Genomic DNA, 7,544 nt, shown 5'->3' on the forward strand with positions numbered 1-7,544 from the left:
ACTCCAGCAGTTGTGTCTTACAAGGCTCCATATCTCTTAACTCCCCAGAAGTGTGAAAGATGGAGGCTCTCACCCCAAGTTAAAATAGCAGCCATCTTCTGCACTCTCATCCTAAAGCAATTGTTAATTCAATAATGTCAACCCTCCCAGTCACGCAGGTAGAAGCATCCATTTGGTGACTTCCCTTTGCCAGGCTTCATGCCCATTCTGTTTACTGCTCTACGACTCTGTCCCAGGATGACAATAAAATAGGGAGAACTGGCAGAGGTGGCTTTGAAGGCTGAGGGAAAAGATGTGGCAACGTCTTAATTTTTTATTTCCTTTAAATGTTTTGTATGCAGAGCCATGCTAAGTACAAACCCGATGACAAGCTAAGAGCATCTTAGCAAGTCTGCCTCAGGAGTACATCCCTGTTCTGGTGGAAGGAGATGACAGCAACACGTGCAAGAAAGGCTGGCTGAACTGGAGCCTTAATGCGAGGTCTCCACATCTTAATAGACTTTGAGATAAATGGCCTTTTCTTGTCTCCCATATGGTTTTGCTTTCCATGTAACGAGGGAATCATAATTCTGGCTGAAGGAAAGGAGCTGTCCGGAGATAGAGCTGAGAGTGGAGGGAAGAGGAGGTGAAAGGAAAGGAAAATTTGAAGGGGAAGAGAGACTACGTCTGGAGAAGTCATTGTGCAGATGGAGAGTAACAAGATGAGCCTGTTTGGATGCAGGAACTACCAGGCAGCCAATTAGAGGAGAGTCAGCAGTTCGGGTGCAGGGCAGTGACTCTGTCTGTGTCTCTGTAGTGCTTTGCTCAGCAGGGTTTGCATCAAACACCCTCACACTGAGGGGCAGAGAACAGTGGCTTTCTTGGTCCTCTTCTTACTCTACACTTTTCTATTTTCTCTACTTTCTCCTAAAGTTCTGGTTTAGCCAAGAATTTAAATACTGGCTTTCTTAGAGAGAAGTACATAAATCCTGAAGTGCTCAGTGTGCGTTAGGCCAAATGCTTGCTTAAGCACTTTGCTGGTTTGGGCTCTCAGAAAAGCAGTTGAGAGGATAGAGGATCTTATTGCCACCAACAGCATTTCAAGTTTTGCTGAGGATGTCACTGGGACCATGATCTTGCTGATGCTCTTGAGAAGAGGTAGAAGCAAAGCACGAGCGGACCATGCTCCAAGGCTGTGCTTACACCACTAGCATTGTATTCATGGAGTAAGTTGGGAGCTCCAAACACCGTCTTTCACCCTAGCAATATTTTATGCTTTAACATATTATTTGTCGACGTTAAAAAGATATAAAACATATTAAAAGCCAAAGCTAATGCACTCAATGAGAGGGCAGATCCATGCTTCAAGAAGTCTTTAGTTTTATAAACCAATTTAGCCTGGGTCTATTAAGAGCTTTTCCTAGTGACAGAGTGAGAGCATTTTCTCTGCTATAATCATATCAGCCTGTATTCTGGGTTAATGGAGATGAATATTACTGCCAGATTTTGTTCTTTCCCTGCATGTAATCTAATGCCAGATGGTTCTGAAGGGGTATTAAATCTCCCATGTGCATGACCTCCCCGAGGTTTTTATCATTAGAACCTTAAAATAATTCAAGGAAAGCTTTCCCAAAGCCTGATCATAAACCTCCTAATGAGGCACTGAAGTCACAAAGAAAATCCTCTTGTTAATTCCTGTTTGGTGTTTTTCCCCCTTTATGACAAATAGGCAGGAATTCACAGCAACAGAGATGCTTTTAAACAGTTTCAGCGGAAAACACATAAAAATGAGCATTCAGGTTAACAGTTCAGGTTCCCAGCAGGGTCTGGAGCTGCAGGAACGGATCAGCCATCTCCAGCCTCCAACACAGGGCCCAGCAATGCCACCATCCCTCACTGTGAGTACAGCTCACTCAGTCAGCAAGTGGCTGCTTTATTCCTAGTGCAACATAACACCTGGTGTCAGGATGAATATGACTCTGTGTCAGATGAGCAGCTGAACTCAGACCTCATCTATGCAATAGTACAAAGACATACATAAGCACCACCTTTACCCTAACTTCGATTGAGCAACTGCAGTATAGTTCCTAAGAACTTCCTTAGAGTTTTCCTAAGAGTTTTCTGCTCCTCATCTGCACAGACCAGATGGCACATTTTTAATGACTTTATGTTTGGTTTTCTATTTCATGTTTACTGCATGACACCATGCCTTATTTCCGAGATCAAGTAACAGCAAGACAGGACTGTTCAGAGCCTCATGGGCTTTCTGTACTTCTCATTAACGGGTCATCCAAAAACCAACGTAAGTATTCCTGCAGTCAAATCACATGTTGTGAGAATAGGAAGAGATGAAATATAATCAGATTAAAATAAAAAGTGTTTTCTAGTTTTAGGGTATCCAAACTGGCCAGAAATCTTATTTCTCAGAGACGTATATGTTATGCTTGTAAAACCCAAATCTTATTAATACCTATTGCAACTGGGAACACTCAGTGCCTTTGAAAAGCAACTCTTTTTTACAAAAATACTGAAGGAGGCTTCAGGTAGCTGAAGAAACTAAATGCAGTTCATCAGGTTGCCATTCAGGTGCATGGGACCACCTTGCCTTGCCCTGAAGCTCACCTCCCAGATGCACCTCCCAGAACATAGGAAGCATTTGGTCACTACTTGGTCAGTACTTGACTTTCAAGGTCAGGCTGGATGGGGCTCCAAGCACCTGATAGGGTATTGCAGGGGAGTTGGACTAGATGAGCTTTAAGGGTCCCTTCTAATTCAAACAGTTCTATGACTCTATCACTATGGATCAGCTCAGTGAGCAGTATATAGTTCCCTAGACCAGAGATGTTTTTGCACACTTGTTATCACATGCTCTAATCACATAGTGCATGTGTGCAGATATATGAAATGTCTGCTGCCAGACACAGGTGACCTCTTGGAGGGTTAAAGCTGAACCATGAGCTCTGTCCAGGTACTTAAGAAAGCACCATCTTGGTAGACAGAAGCTCAGTTCATTAAACATCTCAATGGTAGTCTATCCCAAGTTCCTCAACTCGACCCTTACCCAACCACGACTTCTCCACCCTAATTCCATCCCTACTTCATATTCATTGACCTCCAAGTGGATCTGAGGCCATCTTTCCCATTCCTTTCCTCTCACAGGTTCCTTATCAGCCTCATTAGCAGCACGAGATACCCAGCAGCACTTCTGAGCCCTGTGCCTACTTTGAGCTCATTTTGTATGGCACCACCCACTCCTCGTTCTCCCTCTGTCTTGCTCACACATCTCCATTGAGGGCAAACTGATAGCAGCCTGCCCCATCCAAAGCATCATCCCAGCTGGATTTGTAGGGATGACTCTTGGCAAAGGCTTTAGGGCCAAAACCTCTGAGAGTGGAAAAGGTCAGAGCAGGCAAGGCCAGCAGCAGAATGGCATCACTGCTCTGGGTCTCTCTGTACTCCAGTGGCAGCAGCACAGGAAAGGCAAAACTGGGTATGGAAGAAACGGATGACAACACACAGAGCTTCTCACCCTGGCAGCCTGTGACATCCTACCCTGCGTGCAGTCTTTTACAGCCACGCACGAGTTGTTAGCTATCCCGTGCCAAAAATAGACAGATAAATAAATAAATAAATAGTCAATTTCTGTCTGCTGCCCTTCAAATGAAGTGAGGAGCAGTGCTGCCACCAGCCCTGGCTGGGAGGGTCCTGCTGGGTTGGGAGGACTGGGGCTTGGGCAGGGCCAAGGGCTGCAATTGCCAAAGGACCGCGGGTATTTCTGGCACACAGTGGGGCCCAGCAGCTCTTGGAAGAGGAATGATTTTACTAAAAAAGGAACTTGGAGAGCATTGTGGTCCCGCTCTGCCTACATCAGGAGGGACATGGAGGCAGATGCCTGGCTGCATCCCCCTGCACTGTACAGAGCCCAGCACTCAGCAGCTAACTTCTACATGGAAACTATTAGCAAATAATAACGCTTCCCTTTATAGCTGTGCATTTTCACATTGCTGCTTTCATTTTCTTTCTTTTTTCTTTTTCTTGTTTTGTTTGGTCTTTCTTTTTTTTTTTCCCTCCTTAATACGTGGGTTTATTTTGTGTCACTGAGCACTAGCAAGGACTGAGAAACTTTTAGATTGCAGTAATCTGAATTCCGTAAATAACAAAGTGACAAAGGTCTGTGATGAAACACAGAGTGCACCGTATCCACAAAAATAAGTACTCAGTGTTCCTTAAGAGATCGTTGAGGTAGTCATGACATAACTGAGTACCTGGTTGCGTCCACTTAAATCAGTTAATATGTTCCCAGAGCAGAACCATCTACCTTAGGAAAAGAAGCAGCAGTAAAGCCCTTACCAGCAGGAGAAATTAATGCATTCCACTCTGACAGAAATAAATTATTATGAATCAGTCTAAAAATATGTTTGTCCCGTGTGGGAGTACACACTCTTCTATTCATCAAGTGGCTTTCAAATAATGATTAAACATCTTAAGACAGAAGACAATTTTGCTCACGCAAAATAAACACCGCTAAAAGTTACGCGACAAACTTTTTTTTTTTTTTTTTTAATTTTAAAACATCTGCAGCATTCTGACCAAGAGTAGCTCCCCACAAGTGAGACAGACAGAATGTCTGCTGGGAAGGATGTGCAGAGGACTTTGATAACTGCAGTGTAATTTTTTTTTTTTTCCAAATAACTTTTACTGAATTAAATTTATATTTGGTAATAATCTTCTAGTCACACCTACGGTCTCAGTGGCATCTCAAATGGAGACAGATCAGATTTAAGGCTGAAAGTCACTTTTGTGACGTTTTGGGGAACAGTGCATGAGTAGGATGATGTTTTTTTTTGGTTTGGTGGGACAAGTTCTTGCAGGTATAAACCGATCTGTTAACGGAGGTGCTGGCTCTCCCGCACCACTAGTTTCTGGCACTTGATTTTCCAGGTGTCTCTGGGCAGTCCCTGCAGACTCATCCTGGTGGCAATGCTCTGGTAGAAGGTTCCTGGCCAAGGGAATGTGCAAGAACAAGAAGTTAGGCAAAATAAAAGGGCTTAACCATTAATAATAATAATAATAAGATTATTAAACAAAGTTCACGTCTAAAGAAAATTTATCCTGTGAAACATTCCCAAAACTTTGCTCCACATTTACAGCTCAATGCATCTGGTGGAAGAGGAATGAGAAACCCCTTCCCATCTGCTCTGCAGAGCAGGTGCAGCACAGAGCAGGCAGATACTGCCCAGTACTTAACCAGCAGATCTGGTGGTGCTGCTGAGGCTGATTCCACAGATACCTTTATTTGGAAGAGTGAGAGACGGGCCTCTTAACTGCAGCATTTCCAGCAGTCCTCCTTTTCTTCAGCAACACAATCAGAATTTAAGGCTTAGCACTCATCCAACCCAAGCAGCGCTGAGAGGCGGTGCTTCCACTGATGCTTTTTCCATTACAAAATAGCATTCTATCCAAACATACTTTATTTGACACCAATAAATCAGGGCAGCTCCTTCAATCAGATCTGAGGCTGAACCAGGCTAAAGTTGTTTGTTTTTTTTTTTTTTTTAATAAAAAAAAAAGCTTATAAAATTTGGTGAGTTTTCAAAGAAAACTTTTTCTGTTGTTGTTGAAGTGGCACAGCCCAGCACTCCCTGTTCCTGGCAGCAGCTCAGAAGGGCTCTGAGAAATGCATGTCTTGTGGCAGCTCTGACCCAAATGAAATCAAGAAACCTTGGATATCTCACTTGAGATAGATTTTTGTGGGTTTTCCAGTTTAAACAGGTGGAGATAAGCTAAGATAAGTGTCTGAGAGAGATCTGCAACATATGGAAGGTTCATCTCTAACAGAAATGTCTCTATTTTTGTGGTCTTCTCCTTCTTTTGAGATATGCCTACAGACACTTGATTAACGGCGGAGTTATGTAAATTAATGACTGGTTGAAATAGATATAGTAGAGAGGAGCTTTCATTCTCAGCTCCAGTGAATGCCTTCCAAAGGAGAGATTATTTTAATTGGCCAGCCAGTGCTTCAGGGTGGGTTTGAAATGACAGGAAGATCTTCAAAACCTCAGCTCTTCTGATGCTTTTCCCAGGGAACAAGGACAAAAGGAAACAACACACTTGTTCTGTTTGTTAGGTATTCTAAATGTGCTGCTTCAGATCAGATCAGAACTTTTTTTTACCATGCTCACTATGCCAAAAGGAGAAACAGACAGCTTTATTTGCAGAACTGCTTTCACAAGTTGTACCACAGTTTATTTTATGATTTCAATACCTTCTGTATTTCTTTTACTCCATTTCTTCATTACTAACTCAACATTACCAAGTGTTGCTAAGTAACATCCTGTAGGCATCTATAATTTTCCTACATGACTGCACTATAACTGAACATTAATACTTTGCAAGGCAGTAACTACCAGCAATAGCCAATGTCTTACTTTAAGGGGTACCATGGTACATTCTCATTACAGCAGTATATGCCTCCAAATAGCACCCATCACCAGGGTAATTCAACATTCACCTCCTGGAGCTTGATGTCATAGAAGGTCCAACACCAGAGGAATGCACTTACCTGAAGAAGGGGCTGAAAAAGACATAGACCAAGACATGTTTTAGCTTACCTCCTGCCTGGAATGATTTGCTGGTGTCAACCAGCATGGACAGAGTGAAAATCCATGTCTCAGAAGACAGGCGATGATGGCACTGTGGTGATGTGAAGCAAGATGCTAGGACCTGGCTTCCAACTCACACTGAGTTCAGAAGTTTTCTGCCCGCATAAAATTTGAGAAGTCAGACATATAATTAATTACTGGGGAAAAACATCGTTTTTCACCCTTTTCATTCCATGGTGAAAGAAACTAAAGGCAAAAAGAAAAAAAAAAAACCAAAAAACAAAAAACCTTTAATAATTTCAAAATGTGTTTTCTCATCAATCTCCATTTGGTGTAACCAGGCTTGCAGGAAGTTCTAAAGCTGCAGTGGGACAGAGGAGGGCTTTGGGGACACTGGGCATTTCAGAAACATAGCTCAGATTGTGCCAGGTGGTGTCTGCCTGTCTCAACCTTAATGATACTTTACAGTAAAACTTACTCTGAAGTGGAGACGGAATATGTGCGTTGAAAACCTGTGTGTTCATACATGCACACATCTAGGCTGTACACACGTGTGCTGCTGCATACATGTTCACACATGCACAACCATATCTAATTATAAAAAATCTGAATGTCATGTGTAGTACTTCCCCCCTTTTCTTGGTTGAAGGTCTACCATTGACATGTTTCATGACATAATTCTTGTTTATTCCTTCTCAAGGAACTGATTGCTTTGCCGTGTTCAATGAAGTAATGAAACATTGAATAAATCTTTCTAGTGCATGATACTAAACCAATGTTTTATCTTATCCTCACCATGTACTCCGGTTTCTTTAAATGCATCTTTGCAGCAACCAAACGAGCCATAAATTAGTCATGATGATATTACAGCTGAATTTAATTTAAAGTCTCTCAGCAAGTTGTTAAGGGTTTCTTGCCTAGGTCACTTCTAAGGAAATTTGAAAACTCTGGTATGATTTATGA

The sequence above is a fragment of the Tetrao urogallus genome, assembly GCF_951394365.1.
Source record: "Tetrao urogallus genome assembly, chromosome: 10".
NCBI lineage: Eukaryota > Metazoa > Chordata > Aves > Galliformes > Phasianidae > Tetrao > Tetrao urogallus.